The following is a 21358-nucleotide window of genomic DNA, read 5'->3' as shown; positions in this document are numbered from 1 at the left end:
AGGATGATCATTTAGAGTCTGCATCTCCAATCATATCCCCATCGACCCATGTGGTCAAGCAGTTGTTTATCATAGATTATCTTGCTGAGGTCACTTACCCCATGTCTATTCCACTGATCCTCCTTTCTGTCTCTTAACCAGTACCATATGGTTTTGATGACCACTGCTTTATAGTATAATTTGAGATCTTGTACTGCAAAGTCTCCTTCCTTCACATTGTTTTTCATTATTTCCCTGGATATCCTTGATCTTTTATTCTACCAAATGAACTTTGTTATGGTTTTTTCTAATTCAGTAAAAAAGTTTTTGGTAGTTCAATGGGTATGGCATTAAATAAGTAAATAAGTTTGGGCAGGATTGTCATTTTTATTATGTTAGCTCGTCCTACCCATGAGCAATCAATGTTTCTCCAATTGTTTAGATCTAGTTTTAATTATGTGTATAGTGTTTTGTAGTTGTGTTCATATAGTTCCTGTGTTTGTCTCGGCAGATAGATTCCTAAGTATTTTATATTGTCTTGGGTGATTTTAAGTGGAATTTCTCTTTCTAATTCTTGCTGCTGAGATGTGTTGGAGATATATAGAAATGCTGATGACTTATGTGGGTTTATTTTGTTTCCTGCGACTTTGCTAAAGTTGTTGATTGTTTCCACTAGTTTTTTAGTGGATTCTCTAGGATTCTTTAGGTAGGCTATCATATCATCTGCCAAGAGTGATAGCTTGGTCTCCTCATTGCCAATTTTAATACCTTCAATTTCTTTTTCTTCTCTAATTGCTACGGCTAGTGTTTCTAATACACTGTTAAATAATAGAGGTGACAGTGGGCATCCTTGTTTCACTCCTGATCTTATTGGGAAGGCTTTTAGTTTATCGCCATTGTAGATGATGTTTGCTGATGGCTTTAGATATATACTGTTTATTATTTTTAGGAAAGGCCCTTCATTCTTTCTAGTGTTTTCAGTAGGAATGAGTGTTGAATTTTGTCAAAGACTTTTTCTGCATCTATTGAGATAATCATGTGATTTTTGTTTGTTTGTTGATATGGTCAATTATGTGGATGGTTTTCTTAATATTGAAATGTCCTCGCATTCCTGGTATAAATCCCACCTGATCATAATGAATAACCCTTGGTATCACTTGCTGGAGTATTTTTACTAGTATTCTATTTAAGATTTTTGCATCTATGTTCATTAGGGAGATTGGTCTACAGTTTTCTTTCTCTGTTTTTGACCTGCCTGGCTTTGGGATCAGTACCATATTTGTGTCATAAAAGGAATTTGGTAGAACTCCTTCTTTGCTTATTATGTCAAATAGTTTGTATAGTATTGGGATCAAGAATCCTGGTCTCAAGAAGCATATGTTCCAAAGGGGAGACAATAAGTATGGAGGATTTCATCTATCAGTCACATAAAAAGAACCTAGCAGTGGCAAAACAAATGGCAATACCTTTTCTTTAATGTCATTTCAACAGCTAAAATCTTATCCATTTCTGAGATTGGTCTGTTTAATAAGACACTTTCATGGCAAGAACTTTTCCTGGGTCTTCAGTAACTTTGGCTATAGCAGCAGCGGGAGTAGTTGCCAGGAGCAGTTTCCCAGAAGGATAGTGGTGGGTCCTATGTTAGAAGCCATGCTATTCCCATGGTTCTGGGTTTCAGAGTCCTGAGCTATCTCCATCAGGCTCCATAGGAAGGTACCAGTCATGATGTCGGTGGTGGTTTGACTTCTCAACACATGCTACCTCCTGTCTCTCCCTCTAGATGCCCTATTGCTTCAGCTAGACTAGCTTGTCTGCCTTGTAGATATCAGTTGGTTGGAAGCTGGAGGGAATGTCTAGCTCCTTCTCCACAGCAGTTGTTTCTATAGGTGATGGTTGTGAACACTGGTCTAGAAGCAGGACCAGGAGCCTTGGGATGCCTTTACTCCTAGGACTCATGGTCCCATAGGCCTTTTGGTGATAGTTTGATCCACAGTTGTTGCTGGTAGTAGGTGAAGAAGATGGGTACCCTGTCTGCAAAGATTTATTTCCTCAATAATGGTTGTGGGGGTTGGACTAGAAGCAGCTCTATTGGTTTGGAGTTATTCTAAAGCGCTCTATTTTAAAGTGCTGCTGTTCTAAAGACTCTTGGGGGTGGGAGGGATAGCCAGGTGGCTCAGTGGATTGAGAGCTAGGTCTAGAGACTGAAGGTCCTTGGTTTAAATCTGTCCTTAGACACTTCCTAAATGTCTAGTCCTCCCCATTGCCTAACTCTTACTACTCTTCTGCCTTCTGCCTTCTGTCTTAGAATCAATACTATGTATTGAAGACAGAAGATAAGGGTTTAAAAAAATAAAGACTTGGGCTCAGAGTCATTGATTATCAATCTTTTAGAGTCTGAGGGGAAATGGTCAAGGTGGTGCTCATAGCTTGATTTGCCTGGTGGTCAAATTATGCCCTGATCTTCTCTTATGTGTTTTCAGAAAGACATGGACAAAATAGCTCGGGATGAGAGAATTTAGAGGAATTCTAATCAGAACCGGATGAAACTTGTGAATTTTAGATTACTCCACCCTACTTAGTCTAACAAAATCAGGAATGTCTATACCCATCCACCCTACTTAGTCTAACAAAATCAGGAATGTCTACACCCATACTTAAGGATTAAGTATCTAGGAGGATGGCCTATGATAGACGTGCTATCAAATGACAAATCAGAAACATCTGACAAATCCCTGGGCTGTCCTAAGTCAAACTTAAGCTACCATTGGTACAGGTTGAAACAGAGGAAAGTGATGTAAACCCCTCTATATATTTTGCGTCACTTCCTCTCTCTGGTCTCTTTCCCCAGAGAGGTGACTCTGACTGGCAGCATGCTGAGCGTTTCAGCATCTTGGTTTGGTGGCAGCTATTGTCCGGTTTGGCAGTGAGTTTCCTTTGATACTATACTGGGAGAAGCTGAGTAGCTAGTTCAGGTTCAGGCATCTTAGCTGAGCCCTCTTGGAATTTAGGCTGATACTTTCTCCTTTACCTTCCAAACACTATCTTCTTAGAGAAAGCCTCTAATCTTCCCCCCTGGCACAGTCCAGGTGGGAGAAATCCTACACCTTTTCCCTCTTCCTTCTCCTTAATTTTTTCCTCTATATTAATTAAAATCACCATAAATTTTCTAGGTGACTTGGGTATTTTATTTGGGATATCCCCTGGCAACCAAAATTAATTTAGATTAGGTCATAACACTAAAATGATCCTTAAAAACTGCAATCTGAATCAAGTTGTTGGTGCCCTTACTCCCATGAAATCCTAGACCCACCCAAGTACTGAAGAATCTAGAAAGAATAAAAAGCAGTTGTAATAACAGCCCAATATCCCTAGAAACTCTGCCTCAGGAACCTGATTTCTAAAGAATTCTCATATTTTGTGAAAGTTAATCCATTGCCCTACCAAATTACATCTTAGGTTCTAGGTTATCCTAGAACTCCCCAAGAAATCTAATATAATTCAAAGCTTCCTCCTTCTTCTAAGGACTAAGTGATCCCTACACCACAAATAATAACTATCCCAGTTGGACCAAAGGGAAGCACCATGAAAGCTAAAAGATAGAAATTCCTCCCAAAGCAACTATCTAAGATGGTGAGGTAGTGAAAACTAAGCAAATGGAAGTCATTACAAGCAAGAGTTCAGCTTCACAGTTGGGAGAAGAGTCTTTGAAAGGTTGGACAGGGAGCTCCCTTAAAAAAACTCAACTTTGTTCCTTATTTACTGTGCAACCTTAGTCAAAGTCATTCCACTATTTCTCAACTTCAGTTTCCTCATCTGTAAAAGGAGGATTGGATTAGGTGATCTCTCTTGGTCTCTTCCAACTTTTAAAGCCTATGAGAAGAGGTAGTTTTTACTAGGATGAAGATTTTCTATGTTGAGTCCCTAGAGGAAAGCATATAGGCACCACTAGTCTATGCCCAGAGGCAGGGAAAGGTGCACAGAAGAGAGCATCCTGAGGAGTAATGACTGCCTTCTCCCTAGAGGATCTGGTTACAGACCAGACCCATTCAAGCCATGCCATGTCTATAAAAGAGAGATGGGGATTTTATTTTTATTTCATTTTCATTTTCATTTTATGGTTAAAATAATTGCCCATTAGTGCCAAGACTCATTAGATGGAGGCAGGTGATACAATGCAGGCAGGCAGCCCTTGGACCCAGACAAAAGGGGGCACTGCAAGCTACTGCCAACTGAGAAAGGATAGCCTCCATATTGACTCATCATGGAAGCTGGCTCTATGCCTGACTTAAGGAAAGTCTGGGAGAGGAAATGGACATCCATTCATCCAGGCATGGGTAAAAGGCCTCCAGATTTCACACTCCAAGATTTCAATTACCCAGTGGAAAAGGCAATACAGTGGAGAGGGGAAAAGTCCTAATGACACATTGACATCCTATCCCCTGAGGCCAATATGGATATCCTGGAAAATGCCATTAATAAAAAGTCTAAAGGGCAGGGAGGCCTTTTTTTCATTTCCCAGGAGAAGCTAAGAAGTATATTGGTCTTCTAGGCATGCCAGGTATAGCTGCCCATTCCCTCTATACTATCCTTCCCAGTTCAAACTGTTCCCCAAGAAAACTGGTTTCCATAGTTTAGCAAAACTGCAAAACAAACAAGATGTTTGTTTTCTAGGCCCGAGATAGGGCCATTTCCCATTTGTATGACCCTAGGCAAGTTACTTTACCTCTTCAGGCCCCTGAAATTACCTTGTATTTGCTTCATATATACTTGATTTGTCTATTTTTGTGTGTGTACATACACACTTGTCTGAGAACCTATGAGCATTTATGTTATCTCCCTTAATAGAATTTAAGATCCTCAAGGGAAATGACATTTTTGTTCTTATCTTTGGATTTCCCAGTATCTAGCACAATGCCTGTTCTATAACAAGACTTAATAAATACTTGTTTGCCATGGGCGAGGTCCAGCCTCACTTGAGACTCCAGGGTTTCCCGACAGCTTAATCATTACAGCCACAGGACTGCTTTGCATCTGATAGCTGCACCGCCATCCCCATGCCTGGTTTTTATTTTTATATCCATTTTCTTGGCACTCAAATACATTATAAAACACACATATTCAAAGAGAGACAATTGGAAAAATGATAATTAACTTTTAAGAAATCACTTGATTAACATTCTATATTCTTATATTGTGATTACAGACAGTATACAAGATAAATGATTTCATCACAGGTGGCTTAATTTTCTCATTACCCTGTGAGAAGTTTTGAGCTTACAAACAATCAAGGAAAATTACTTATTACTTTTAATAAAATGGAATAATTAATCCACAGTTCTTAAAAGATAATTCAATAATCATACCATTGAGGTTGAGGGGTACTGGGAACACAATTCAAATTTAGACTGATCATTTCTCAGGGTTTTTACTAGGGAGTTCCTGAGTTACTGGTTTGTGAAATCGAGTCATTGAGGCATATTGAAGCTTGATGTACCTGTATGTATTGTATGGGCCTCTATGATAGATTTGTGTGCTGGCTTCATGAAAATAGGTTTCTGTGAGTGGGAAAGTTTTGGGCTTAGCTTGTAGCTGTGGTTTTGCTGAGAATTATGTACTTAAATAAAAGTTAACCCATGATAGTCTTTTGGGGATTGGGTTTAAGGGTCTGATCTTTTGGTGATGTTTTGGGGAATTAGAGAACAGGTGTTTTGCTCTTGCATTTTTCCTTTTGAGACTAGGGGGAATAGTAATCATGTCAATTCATAGGTAAGGGGCATTGATGAAAGAGGTCATGTAAAAGGGGACTGGGTGGGCAATCACATCTCGCCAAGGACCACTCTGTGGTCTCCTCAGCTGCCACGTGTGATTCTGTTAAGACGTTGTGGCCTGATGGCTCCCAGCACTTGTTAATTGATTGTTTGGTTGAAAGGCCTCAGTTTTCCCTTCTTTAAAATGGTGGCAATAATATCTCACTACCTAACCTATCTTATCTGTGTGTTGTGAGACAATGTAACTTCATAGGATTGAGAGTTTTTCACAATTTAGCCTGAGCCTACTGTTTCTTATTATTACTCTTTGTTTCTCTTCATTTACTCTATAATCTAGCCAAATAGCAAAGTATTCTTGCTGCTACTCATTTAAAACAACATTTTCTATCTTTGTACAAGCTGTCCCCCATACCTAGAACATAGTTCTTCTTCACTTTTGCCTTTTATGGTGTCCTTCAAGATTCGGCACAAGTTCATTCCTAGATAAGAGATCAGAGAATGGACCTCTATATTTTTATTGGAGAAAAAGGTGATTATGGGTGTGGAATTTGCATGTACTGTAAGACATGGTCATGCATTGGTTGGTTTCATTGAACTGGTTTTTGGTATTAAAAAAAATTTTTTTTTGTTAACCAAGGAAAGCTCTGATTAGGAGAGGCTATATTGAGAAATAAAGATGGGGTAAATGCAAAAGGTATCAATTATACTTTTTTAAATTAGAGAAATGGAATAAAAAAAAGATGTACTGTGCTTATTCACAATGATTGATGACTACTTAAAGTGTTATCTCTTTCAGATAACAAAGGCCCTGTCTCAGTAATAATAACTATTTTTCTTTTAAGATTGATGAAGCACTTGAAAAAATTACTTTTTTATAAATCCATATACATATATTTATTTGCTCCATTCACATTTCCAATCCTTGGTTATAAACTATTTAATATAATACATAATAATATAAATTATTTCATAGTCTTCAGCCTGGTTTACACATGAAAGATTCTCTGCTATACAAAATAATAGAAACCATACATGAGAAAGAAGAAAGAGAATTTCCTCTTGTAACTAATGAAGATTGAAAATATTAAAAAATCAAACCAATCAACTTACTCTCCAATACATGGAACTTAATCCCCCTCTTCCCTCACCAATACTACCTCAGTCTATGCCACTGAATTAGGTTTATAACTTAATTTAGCTGTTATAGAGCAGAGTCCCTAGTTTCAAGTCCAGAGTCCTCCCTGAGCTTAAGTCCCAAGCATCCTGGTTTCTCAGGGCTTCCTTAAGGAAGCAAAACCAGTCAACATATCGACCACAATTGATAGCATATGCTGCTCTATAGGAAATGAACTAAACTATCAACCTAATTTCCTCCGAGAGAATTTAGAGAGAGAAGCTGAAGATTAAGTCCTATGTGTTGAAGAGTAAATTGGTATATTTATAATTATACTCTTAAATAAATATTTCTTTGTAAAAGTTAATCTGGTGATTAAATAGAACTTGGGTGTGCAATGGATATACCCCACACACTTCAGAGAATACCATCAAGTGGGAGTTGGAGCCATCGACAGAAAACTCAATTCCCCAAACTCTCTAAAGGCATACTAAAGAATCATACAGGAGGTGTGAGGGGTAACATATTTGGTCTTCAGGCAGTGGGGACTGGTGTAATCACTGTTACAATTACACAGTATTTAATTTCATTTTTATAAACTATTTTTTTCTAATCAACACATATCTGTCTTCTCTCCCTTTCACCTACTCCCAACACTAGTTGAGAGAAAAGCAAAGCGTTTGTGATAAACATATATTATCATATAAAACTAATTCCTACATCAGTTATATTAGCCTGTATATGTGTGTACACACACATACACACACACACACACACACACACACACACACCTCTAAATCTTTCATCTCTCTATCAGAAAGTGTTCAGGAAGGAAGAAAAGGAAGGAAATAAGCATTTATTAAGAGTTTGCTACATGCCAGGTTCTGTTCTAAGCTCTTTACAAATATTATCTCATTTAATCTTCACAACCTTGAGAGTTAGCTGCTATTATTATCTCCATTTTTGACATTCTATTAAGCAGAGTTCCTAAGACTTTCTTTTTTAAAATAATATTTTAATTACATATAAAATAGTTTTAATATTCCTAAGTCTTTCAAAGTTGTTTGTCTTTATGACATTGTTGTCACTGTATAAACTGTTCTCTTGGTTCTACTCATTTCACATTGCTTTTGTTTATATGTGTCTTCTCAGAGTACTCTTAATCCATCATCTCCCTCATCATTTCTTATATAACAACAATATTATATCAGATTTATTTACTGTAACTTGTTCAACCATTCTCCATTTGCAGGGCATGATCTCAATTTCTAATTCTTTGCCATCACAAAGAGAGCTCCTGTGAATATTTTTATACATCCTTAATTAAGGCTTATTTTGCTTAGGATTACTTCCTCGCTAACCTACCTTCCGTCTTAATTCCCTCTTTGTCTCTTGTTTCCAACTAAAGTTAAATTTATTTCTGTACCCAATTCCATGTAGGTATGGGTGTTCTTCCCCTCTTTGACAAGTTTAGATAAGAATGAAGTTAGAGTATCAGCTATTTCCCTTCTTTATTATTTTTATAGACCTACTTATACAACCCAGTAAGGTGAGATAATTTTCCCCATCCTTCCTCTCCCTTCTTCCCCCTTCCCTCTCCCAGTGCATTCTTTTTCCTTTCCTTTTCCATTCTTTCATTAAAATCATCATAGAACCACTCTCCAGCCTCCCTTTCCAATAAGATTCCCTCTATGACTCCTAATAATTGATTATAAGTCCCTGAGAGGACACATGTATCATTTCCCCATATTAAAATGTAAACAGTTTATCTTTGTTTAGTTCTTATGATCATTCATCCATTTTTTTAAATCCCTACCTTCCATCTTAGAATCAATAGTAAGTATTGGTTCCAAGGCAGAAATGTGGTAAGAGCTAGGCAATTAAAGGTAAGTGTCTTTCCCAGGGTTGCACAACTAGGAAGTACTTGTCTGAGACCAAAACTGAATACAGGACCTCCCCTCTCTAAGACTGGCTCTCTATCCACTGAGTTGCTTACCTACTCCATTGCTCTCTCATTTTTACCTTCTCAAGTTTCTCTTTACTCTTGTGTTTGTACTTCAGAGTTTCTATGCCACTCTGGTCTTTTCAGCAGGAACATTTAATTAAAGATCCTCCTTTTTTTCCTTTTCTAAGATAAAACTCAGTTATGCTGGTAAAATTTATTCTTTGTTGTAAAGCCTATACATATTTTGTCTTTTGGTATAATGTATTCTAAGATATCTTCTCCTTTATAATGGTAGTTGTTAAATCATGTGTGATCCTGACTGATTCCTTTGTACTTGAATTCTTTCTTTCTGGCTGCTTGCAGTATATTTTTTCTCTGACCTGAAAGCTCAGAATTTTGGTTCTATTGTTCCTGGGAATTTTTATTTTGGACTTTCCTTCAGGGATTCAGGAGCATGGATTCTATCTCCATTTTTTCCTCAGGTCCTAAAAGATCTGGCAGTTTTATTTCTTGAAATATAATGTCTAGATTTCAGTTTGTTTGTTTTTTGTCATGCCCTTCAAGTATTCCATTGATTCTTAAATCACCTCCTGTTGGTTATTCCCTCAGGTCAGTTGTTTTTGCTTTAAGATACCTTATATTTTCTTCTGTTTCTATAGCCTTTTGCCTTATTTTTAATATTTCTTGGTGTCTAGTGGAGTCATTATATTATATTTGGTCTATTCTAATTTTCAACAATTTTATTGTTTGAGTGGTTTTGTACCTCTTTTGCAAGTCTGTTAATTCTGATTCTTTCTTCCATCATTCTTATTCATATTCTAATATTTTCCTCTTGTACTCTTATTTGTAATAACATTTCAAAACTTTTTAAAATTCTTGTTTCATCTTTTCCAGAAATTCTGGCTGAATTTGTGTTCGAGCCATGTTTTTAGTTAAGGCTTTCTTTGTAGCTATTTTAGTTATTCTTCTTCTGGATTTGTATCTTGACCATCCCTGTAGCCACATCTCTCTATGGTGTGTTTCTTTTTTTGTTTGCTCATTCTTCTAGCCTACTCCTTGACCTCAGACTTTATGTTAGGTCTGGGCTCTTACACTTGTGGAGGGAAAGCCTGTGTTGTTTCTACTTCTATTTTCTTTTTTTTTTTACTTTTTAAACATTATTTTATTTGGTTATTTACAAACATTATTCATTGGAAACAATGATCATTATCTTTTCCTCCCCCCCCCCCCCACTTCTCCCATAGCTGGCGCACAATTCCACTGGGTTACACATGTGTTCTTGGTTCGAACCCATTTCCATGTTGTTGGTATTTGCACTAGAGTGTTCATTTAGTCTCTCCTCAGTCATTTCCTCTCAGCCCCCGTAGTCAAGCAGTTGCTTTTCATCTGTGTTTTTACTCCCACAGTTTATCCTCTGCTTGTGGATAGAGTTTTTTAGATCCCTGCAGATTGTTCAGGGACATTGCATTGTCCCTAGTGGAGGAGTCCATTACCTTCGATTGTACCACAGTGTATTAGTCTCTGTGTACAGTGTTCTCCTGGTTCTGCTCCTCTCGCTCTGCATCACTTCCTGGAGGTTGTTCCAGTTTCCGTGGAACTCCTCCGTGGAATTCCGTGGAATTCCTCCACTTTATTATTCCTTTTAGCACAATAGTATTCCATCACCAACATGTACCACAATTTGTTCAGCCATTCCCCAATTGATGGGCATCCCCTCATTTTCCATACTGCTATTTTCTTAAGGTACTGAGTGTTGGGTTATATTAGGATCCAAGGTCAGGCTGGGGACCTGACCTGTTAGCTTTCAGTGCTTCCAGCATGTTTTGATCCAGTGCAGAGTCTGGTTTCTGTTCCCTGGGTTTTCACCCGAGCAGTAGGTCAGTCTGCTGCCGAACTCTGCTCTCATGGAAGTCCAGAGCTCTGATTGTTCAGAGTGATACAACTCCCATTTGGCCTGAGATTCCTGTCCTGGTTATTCCACTGAAGGCTTCAGAACAACCTGAGGTGTCTATGATTTGAAACAAAGCAAAGTGAACAAAAGCAAGAGAATAACAGAACAACCACATTGTAGTATTGGTTGGAGGCTAGAACTGAGATCTCATTTTCCTCTAAGGGACAGAACTGCTAATTGCTTCTGAGCTTGCTCCTTTCTCCATCTACAGCCTAGGGCTAGAGCCCACTCCTCAGCCTGGGTTGTCACCCTTAGGTAAAGGTTCCCTCCTCAGTCTGTCCTGGATCTGTGACTCCAAACTATATAGTGAGCAACAAAGCTACCATTTGGCACCTATTTCTGCACCTTGAACAAAGTTGAACCCCTTTTTATTGGATGTGGAGCCACTTTTTGTCCTGCTACATAGCCTCTCTCTGCTTTGGAATGTTCCTGAAACTTTCCTGACTAGAACCCTCCTCCAAAGTGTCCATAGAGTTAAACTCTCTCCCTATGCCACCTGGGCCTGAAAAAAGGATTCACTATGATTTTTTTTCTTGGATTTCCAGATGAAGATTCAGTCTGGTATATTTTCTAGAACTGTTTGAAGGTGTTATAGAGGGGTATTTGTCTATCCCTCTTCCTGTTACTTCATCCTCTTGGCTCCATTTCATGTGATGTGATTATGATTGTAAGATTAAAATTAATATCCAATAACTTCAAGTATCATGTTTTATAAGATTTATTAATAATCGCTTGAAGTAGAAGAAATAAAAGGTCAAAAGTAAAAGCCTGAGTAAAGAAAAGTTTTCCCAGACACGTTTGAGAGAAAAGAGAGAGGGGGCAGGGTCACATACAGACTTTACCTCCAAAACATAAGGATGTAACGTGAGAACAAAAGTGGGATGCTGGGATTTAGAGTCCTGGGGAGCAAATTCTAATTATACATGACACAATCGAAAGAGTTTTGGATTTCCAGTCATAGGATCTGGATTTGACTCCCAGATCTGCCCATTTGTATTGGTCACTTAATGACTGAATGAATGATAAGGCATTTAGTATGTTCTAGACACTGAGCTAAAAGCTGCAGCAATAAAAACAAGAAAGTCCTTGGCTTCAAGAGGCTTACATTCAATGAGAGAAGACAAAACTTAAAAGGGACCTAGAAGTGGAGAAGGTTATCTGGTCCACAGATTTTTCTCCTGTAATGAAATGTCCCTTCCATCCCTAAATCTGTGATCCTATGATCCAAACTGAACTTCACAACAACCCTTAAGATGGATATTAAATATCTTTTCCACACCTTCATTTTGTTCATTCAGTCATTTCAGTCTTTTTGATCCCACTTGGAGTTTCTTTAGCAAAGATCCTTGGAGTGGTTTGCCATTTCCTCTTCCAACTCTTTTACATGTGAGAAAACTGAGGCAGACTGATGCAAAGATTAAGTGACTTGCCCAGAGTCACATTGCTAGTAAGTCTCTGAGGTCATATTTGAAAACAGAAAGATGAATTTTCTTACCTCTAGCACTAGCATTCTATCCACTATGCCACCCAAGTGGTCCAAATACCTTCATTTTACAAATTAGTAACAACCTCAAAGAAACTGAATAAATTGGTCAGTTATTGTCAGAGAGAACTCAGGTTTCCAAAAGTCAAGTCAAGCATCATTTCTATTATATTAATGCTTTCTGTCAGCTTTATTTTTTAAATTTAACTTATTCAATGAACAAAAATCTATTTTTTCTTCCTTCCTTCTCTCCACCATCCTCTTTGAAAAAGAAAACAAAACCCTTTTAACAAATATGCATAGTTAAGTAAAAAAATTCTCTTGTTGGTGATATAAGAAAATGCATTTATATGTACATGTGAATATATACATATATTTAACTCTGCACTATAAATCAATCTCATGTGTCAGGAGAGAGTTAATGTGTTTTGTTATTGATGCTCTGGAAACATGGGAGGTTATTCTTATTAAGTCTTTCTATTTGTCTTTACAATGTTGTATAAATTGTTCTGCTTTTGCTTACTTTACTTTGTTTCAATTCATAGAAGTCTCAGGTTGTTCTGAAACTATGCCCTTTATAATTTTTTAATACCATGAGAGTATTTTATGATATTCATATACCATAATTAACTTACACATTCCCCAATTAAGAAACATCCCCTTGTTTTTTCAATTCTTTACCACCTTAAAAAGAACTGCTATGAATATTTTTGCATATAGAGGTCCTTTTCTTCTTTCTTTGATTATTTTTTTTACCTAATAGTGGATCATTGGATAAGTATAGTTTACAAACTTCTTGGCATATAGTGTCAAATTGCTTTCCAAAATGTCCAGACCAATTCACAGCTCTACCAATATTGCACGAATGTATTTGTCTTCCACAACCCCTTCAACATTTGTCAGTTTCCTTTTTTGTCAACTTAACCAATCTGATGGGTATGAGATGAAACCTCAGAGTTACTTTGATTGGCTTCTCTATAATTATTAGGGTTTTGAGCATTTTTTAATATGACTATTGATGGCTTGTATTTCTTCTTTAGAAAATTGCCTGTTCATGTCCTTTGACCATTTATCAATTGGGAAATGGTTCTTATTTTTATAAATTTAAATTGTTTTTACGTATTTTTAAATAGTACTATTATCAGAGAAACTGTAAAGATTCTACACACACATACAAGTTATCTATTTCCTAATTTTAGCTTCATTGGTTTTGTTTGTGTAAAATCTTAAATTTTATGTAATCAAAATAGCTATTTCTGTGATTCTTTCAATCCCTTGTTTGGTCACAAACTCTTCCCCTATTCATGTTTCTCAACTTTAATTTTTTTCTCTTTTTAAAAAATATTTTATTTTACTTTTTCCTCAATTATATGTAAAAACAATTTTCAATATTTTATTTTATTTTTTGTAAAGATATTTTATTTTACCAATTATATGTCATCATGATTTTCCACATAGGTTTTCTAAAGTTATATGATCCAAATTGTCTCCCTCCTTTCCTTCCTTTTCCCTTCCCACAGATGGTAAGCAATTCAATCTGGGTTATACATGTATAATATTGTAAAACATATTTCCATATTCATTTTTATAAGAGAATACTCATATAAAACCAAAACCCCAAAATAAAAACCCAAAAACAAACTAAAGTGAAAAGTCATATGCTTTGATCTACATTAATTCCATTTCCAACTATTCTTTCTCTGGAGGTGGATAGCATTCTCTGTCTTAAGTCCCTCAGAATTGTCCTGGATCACCATATTGCTAACAGTAACTATTGATCAATCCACAGTATTGCTATTATTGCATACAATGTTCCTCTGGTTCTATTTATTTTACTCTGCATCAGTTCATATAGGTCTTTCCAGCTCCTTCTGAAATCATTCTGTTCATCATTTCTTATAGTACAGTAGTTTTCTATCACCTTCATATGCCACAATTTGTTCAACCATTCTGCAATTGATAGACATCTCAATTTTCAGTTCTTTGCCATAACAAAAAGAGCTGCTATAAATATTTTTATACAAATAAGTCTTTTGCCCCTTTTTTGTCCCTTTGGGATATAGCCAGTAGAGATATTACTGGAATAAAGGGTATGCATTGTTTTATAGCCCTTTGGGCATAGTTCCAAATTGCCCTCCCTAATTGTTGGATCAATTCACAATTCCACCAACAATGCATTAGTATCCTAATTTTGCCACATCTCCAACATTTAACACTTTACTGTTATATTGGCCAATCTGCTAGGTGTGAGGTGGTACCTCAGAGTTGTTTTAATTTGCATTTTTCTCAGCTTTAATTTTAAGATTTGTTATCATCCAGCAAGCTAAACTTGAGAACAAGCTAAACAAGGGAAACCAATTTTGGTGCCTAAAGACCATCTCTGCCTCCCCTCACCCAAATCCCACCCATATTATATCAGTTAAGTGGTAGATCTTGGCTTCTCCCTATCTGGAGGAATAAATTCTCCTTTTTTATCCCTGGAGTCTGTTTGGCAAGCCACCTGTGATCTCTGCTTCACCATCCCAAGGTTAGACTCCAGAAGATCAGTAAAAGTGAAAAGCCTTTTATAGTTTTAATCATTTCCCCATTATTTTAATACTACTATCCCCAAAATTTGTTACCCCCAGGCCAAGCTAAGTTTCCTAATGGAAACCCAGCCCTATTTTGATGCTTGCTGGTGGATTCTGAATCTGAGAGGTGGTGAATAGATAAAACTATCTTCTGGCACTTAGCATGACAAAGGCCACATGTTGGGCCACTCCTTAGGGAAGGAGAAGATCTACTTCTCTCCTCTCCTGGGGGAAAGCACTCATTTTGGGGAGAGCAAGAGCAGAAGAGAAAGTAAGGAATTTGCTATGTTTCTGTGGTAACAAAAATCTGGAAAGTAGCTCATGAATTTTTGATTCCATGGTTCAACCTCCTCTTGTCTCCATCCCTCCTGGCTTGTTTACAGTGGAAAGACCTATCTGGAAACCTGTAACCACTGGCTTTATGGAATTGTTTTTCCTCTCATTTCTTATTACCCCTTTTTTTTCTGCTCCCCCCCACCTCCATTGCTTCCTTCAAATCTTCTTCCTCTTTCTCTTTGACAATTTTCCTTACTCTCTCTCCTGCTTCCTTCTCCCTCTTCTTTCTTCCCCTGTCTTCTCTTTGCTTGTGCCTTCTTCGTTTCCCCTTGAATCTTCCCTTCCATCCACCCTGTTCCTCTTCTTTTATCCCACTCCCCACATTTCTCCTCTTTTTCTTTCTTTTCTTCTTGGCTTTCTTCCTCTTTCTCTTGCCTCTTTACCTACTCCATTCCCCTCTTCTTCTATACCTGCTCTTCTTTCAGCTCTATCTCTTTTTTGCCCTCTTCTCTGTTCTCCAGGCTATTCTGACTCCCTTCTCTGGCTCCTTATTCAGTTTTTTTTTTTTCAATCAATTGATCTACATTTAGTAAGCACTTACTATGTGCCCAGCATGGTGCTAAACTCCAGGGAATTAAAGAAGAGGTAAAAGACAGTCCCTTTCCTTCAAGGAGTTCACAGTTAGCTTTCTCTACCTTCTTTTGACCCCTAACATTTCTCTTATAATAGCTTTTTGTTTTACAAAGTTCTTGCAAACAGGGCCCAGTCTGGGATCCTGATAATAGTTCTTTTTACTCTTTGTTGTTGCTTTCTTTACAGCAGTGATTCTCAAAGCAAGGGCTAGGGATTTCTAGGGATCATTGAGAACCTCTCTGGTCTGAGAGGTCAAACTATTTTCATAATAACTCTAAGGCATATTTATTTTTGGTTGCAGTTAGATGGTACGATAGAGTGCCAGAAAAACTCATCTCCCTACATTCAAATCTGATTACAGACATTTATCAACTATATGACCCTAGGCAAGTCACTTAATTTTGTTTGCCTCAGTTTCCTCATTTGTAAAATGAGCCAGAGAAAGAAATGGCAAGCCACTACAGTATCCTTGCCAAGAAAACCTTAAATGGGGTCACAACAAGTTACATATGACTAAAAACAATTCAATAAAGTTTTGATTTCAAAAATGATAAATACTGATAGATATAACCCATATAAACAAAACTCAGGGAGAGGGGAATATCAATAATTTTTAAGCCCTCATCTTCTGTCTTAGAATTGATTTTAAGTATGGATTCCAAGGCAGAATAGTAGTAGAGGCTAGGCAACTAGAGTTAAATGATTCACCAGGGCCACACAGCCAGGAAGTGTATGGGGACAGATTTGAACTCAGGACCTACCTTCTCTAGGCCTGGATCTCTATCCACTGAGCTCTCCACCTCCCTTAAAAAAAACAAACCCCTTACCTTCTGTTTTAGAACTGACACTAAATATCAGTTCCAAGGCAGAACAACATATCTTATTCATTTTAAGTGTATACAAGAATATAAGACCAAAACAATTGAGAACTGCACTTTTAGAGAGTAGGCAGTGAATGGTGTTGAGGTATTTTTCTGCAATTTGCAGACCTGTAAGAACATTGTCTCACGGTTTCCATGGTGTTGTGGAAATCGTGGCTTCCTTTTCTTCTTCCTAATAAGAATAATATGCAGAATGGGATATATTTGTGGAATTGTCCTTTATTTGGGCATCACCAAGAGAAAGATAATGTTCCGCTGTCAGATCCCATTGGCAGGCTACATCTGGAGAATCAGAGGTTCTTGGTCTGACATATTAGATATATGTTGACAAGAGAATACAAGAAAGATGGTGGGGGGCGGGGGCAGCTGGGTGGATTGAGAACCAGGCCTAGAGATGGGAGGTCCTGGGTTCAAATCTGGCCTTAGACACTTCCCAGCTGTGTGACCCTGGGCAAGTCACTTGACCCCCATTGCCTAGCCCGTACCACTCTTCTGCCTTGGAGCCACTACACAGTATTGACTCCAAGAAGGAAGGTCAGGGTTTAAAAAAGAAAGAAAGAAAGAAAGATGGTGGTGGTTACCTAAAACCACACCATATAAGAATGAGTTGAACAATTTTAATAATAACAATAATAATTGATAAAATATAACATTTTTAAGATTTGCAAAATAATTGATCTATATTATCTCATGGAATGAAAGAACAGAAGATGTTTGGCTGGAGGAGAAAAGTTTTAGAGGGTATATAATGGTGGTAGCATGGTGCAATGGATAGAACCTGGTCCCCACCCAAGAAGAGTTGAGTTCAAGTTTTGCCTTTGGCATACAGTAACGATGTGACTCTTAGCAAATCGCTTAACCTTGATATGCCCTAAGACTAAAGGTTCAGAGATCACCACAAAGCTGCATTTGCACAGGAATGTCAGACTCTCACCAAGAGCTCCCTAATCCAATGCAGTCATAGGTCCAGTTCCTGTCTCAGTGCCTATGACAGTGGCAATGCAGAAGAAGGGCATAAAATGTGCTGCTTGGTTTCAGAGGGCAGAAGGGGATGGGATGGGTAGAAATTGCAGAAAGATGAATTTAGGTGTGATTAAAAGTATACATTTCCTACTATTCAAGCAAATAATAAATAGAATGGTTCCTTTAAAAGGCAGTGGGTTGGGGGCAGCACGATGGTTCAGTAGATTGAGAGCTAGATGGGGGGAGGGGAAGGGGTTCCCATGCTAAAATTTGGCCTCAGAGACTTCTTAGCTGTGTGACCCTGGGCAAGTCACTTAACCTGCCCTTCTGCCTTAGAACCAATATACATAGTATTAATTCTTTTTTTTTTTTAAACCCTTACCTTCCGTCTTGGAGTCAATACTGTGTATTGGCTCCAAGGCAGAAGAGTGGTAAGGGCTAGGCAATGGGGGTCAAGTGACTTGCCCAAGGTCACACAGCTAGGAAGTGGCTGAGGTCAGATTTGAACCTAGGACCTCCCATCTCTAGGATTGGCTCTTAATCCACTGAGCTACCCAGCTGCCCCCACATAGTATTAATTCTAAGGCAGAAAATAAAGGTCTTTTTTTTTTTTTAAGACATTAGGTTTTCCTTCTCCAGAGGTCCAACAAAGGCTGGATCATGGATCAAGGATGTAGATGGTTAGGGTTTCTTTCATCTCTGAGATTCTGTGACTCGGGTATCCAAAAAGGGGAAGTGATTGACTCACACAGCTGCTAAGTGGAAGAACCAGGATCCAAACCCTGGTCTTTTGACCAGAAGTACAAGATTCTTTATATTATGGGAAATGTCCCAACTTCAGGAGTCTGCCTTCCATGACTGCTCCTAACCTAAGCTGGGCCTAGATGTGCCCGAACATAGAACAGGCCCAGATTGCTGGATTTGTCCCTAGCGCCCATGCCTTCAAAGGAACCATCCTATGTATCATTTGCTTGAGTTGTAGGAAATTTATCCTTTTAATCAAGTATAAATAGCCCTAAGACCCTCCTCATCTCACCCCCGGGAATGGAATTTTTCAAAAATGTCTTTCAGATGAGCAATGAAAGGGTCAGAGTAAAACTCTATCCTCATTAAAAATAATAATAATAATAAGTCTTGGCGGAAAGCACCAGCCTGGATCCATTGTCCTTAGCTTGTGTCCACACAGGTCCCGCCCTGGACACATCCCTTCCGTGAGGTGGCTGCTCGTTGGACATGCTGAGAATATCCAGCTTTTCCAGTGGGTCTGAGAGTTTGCTATTAGCTCATTTAATTTAAAACCGGCCATGCCAATTTGTTGTTTTTTGAGGGGAGCAGAGCATAATAGGGAAGAGTATCTTGGTGACTCAGGGAAGCTTTGGCCAGGACTGCAGCAGCAGCCACAGAAGCAAGGAATTGAATGATTTCTGTGTTCTTTGTTTCTCCAAAGTGTAGTTTTCCAAGAAGTTGCTGGTCTGATGCAATAGAGCCTGCTGGGCCCTGTGGTGTAAATCTTCCCGACAAGGGGGCAGTTTTCCTGCTTTTCCTTGCAAAACTAAAGGCCTGTTCTTTTGTGGGCCAATGGAGCAGGTCTTGAATTCATTAAAGTTTGGGCCACTTAGTAAAGCTGTCTTCAGCCTTTCTCCCTGGACTCTGGGCCTGCCCAGTACAATGCCTGCCCATTTATGCAGGAGTCCTGAGCCTGCATGAAGAAGGGGGTGGGGAAGGGGAAGATAAAAAGGAGGGGAAATGAGGGAGAGAAGAAAGGAGGGCTAGAGGGAGAAAGGAAGGGCAGGGAAGAGGAGAGTGAAAAAACTTGTATCTGTGGAGGGCTAAAAAAGAGGAGAAGGGGAAGGCAAAGGGAGATAAAGGGAAGCCTAAACCATTTGTGGGAGAGAACAGAACCCCTAAGTGAAGACAGGGTTAGAGACAGAGAAAATGGGGAAAACAGAAAGGAGGATGGGCAGACAGACAAAGACGAGGGGGAAGATAGGATGAAGGAGAGAGTGAGAAATAGAGAATGAGAGAGAGAAGAAAGAGAGGAGAAACCATTGAGGAAAGAGGAGGAAGAAAGGGAGAAAGTCAGGAAAAGTGGGAAATGTAGAGCAAAATAGAGAAAGTGAGGAGAGAGACAGAGATGGGGGGGAAAGGGGGGAAGGGAGGGAGGGAGAGACAGAGAGAGAGATAGAGAGACAGAGACAGAGAGAGAGGGAGAGACAGAGACAGAGAGAGACAGAGAGAGAGAGAGAGAGAGAGAGAGAGAGAGAGAGAGAGAGAGAGAGAGAGAGATTGAGCAAATCTTTAACTGTTTGTTGGCTGGTCTGATTAGGAGGCAGAAATTACAAGTTCTCCTAAAATGATCCAGGATACAGAGGATTATGTATGACTCATCTCAACCAAGTCATTCAAGGAAGCAGGTTCCTGAAAAAAAACTACTCCTTTTGAGTATATATAGAGAGAAAGTTCCAAGAATGAACCCCCAAGTGGTTGCAGCTTTTCCGGATGATCATATCTATTCCTCATTTCCCTCTTAACTCCTTTCCCTTCCTTCACACCACCTCCACTTGGGTCTGGTAAAAAAAAAAAACAACTAACTAAAACTAAAAAACTTCCTTTGGCCTTTCTACATTTCCTTCCCTCCCCCTCCCCCTTCTCCCCTTCCTTTTCTCCTCCCTCCAGTCTGGTAAAACTGGTAGAATTCCTACTTCCCTCCTCTAAATCCCCTGCCTTCCTTCCTTCCTTCAAGTTCTTCTTCAGGAAGCCTACCCAGAAGTGAAACGAGTTATTGACATCCCCATAAGGTCTGACCACAATTAGTGGCTCCTTCTCAATCCATGCCATTTCCCTTTTGCTCCTTGGCTCCACCCTACCCCCCAACCCATCCTCTTTAAAGCAATCAGAATATTGCAGGTTTCTTGGTGTAGTTTCAATGGAACAGCAGCTCTTAAAGGGCAGGGACTGTGCCTTTTATATGGTTTTTGTATGATGAATTCAACCTATATGCAGCTAATTAACATTCTACCTCTGACACTTACTAGCTATATGATCCCAGGCAAATCTCTTCACTTTTCTGAACTTCACCTTCTTCATCTATATGAATAATACTGTTTTTCAGTTGTTTCAGTCATGTCTGACTCTTCATGACCACACTTGGGATTTTCTTAGCAAAGATTCTTGTGTGGTTTGCATTTCCTTCTCCAGCTCATTTTGTAGATGAGGAAACTGGAACAAATAGAGTTAAGTGACTTGCCCAGGGTCACACAACTACTGAGTGTCTGAGGCTAGATTTGAATTCATCTCTTCTTGACTCCAGGCTCTGTACTCTATCCACTGTGCCATAAAGTGAGAAAAATAATACCTCCCTAACACCTCTCACACCTGTCAGATTGGCTAACTTTACAGAAAAGGAAAATGATAAGTGCTGGAGAGGATGTGAAAAAAACTGGGAGACTAATATACTGTTGGTGGAGTTGTGAACTGATACAACCATTCTGAACAGCAATCTGAAACTCAGGTCGAAGGACCATAAAACTATGCATACATACCCTTTGACCTAATACTACTACTACATCTGTATCCCAAAGAGATCATAGAAAAAAGAACCTATATGTACAAAAATATTTATAGGAGCTCTTTTTGTGGTGGCAAAGAACTGGAAACTGAGGGGATGTCCATCAATTGGGGGATGGCTGAACAAGTTGTGGTATATGTTGTTGATGGAACACTATTGTGCCATGAGAAATGACAAACAAGATGATCACCAAAAAAACCTGGAAAAACTTATACGAAGTGATGCAA

The sequence above is a fragment of the Monodelphis domestica genome, chromosome 1 (genome assembly GCF_027887165.1).
Source record: "Monodelphis domestica isolate mMonDom1 chromosome 1, mMonDom1.pri, whole genome shotgun sequence".
Lineage (NCBI taxonomy): Eukaryota > Metazoa > Chordata > Mammalia > Didelphimorphia > Didelphidae > Monodelphis > Monodelphis domestica.
The sequence above is the reverse complement of the archived record's forward strand: the minus strand, read 5'-3'. Positions refer to the sequence as shown.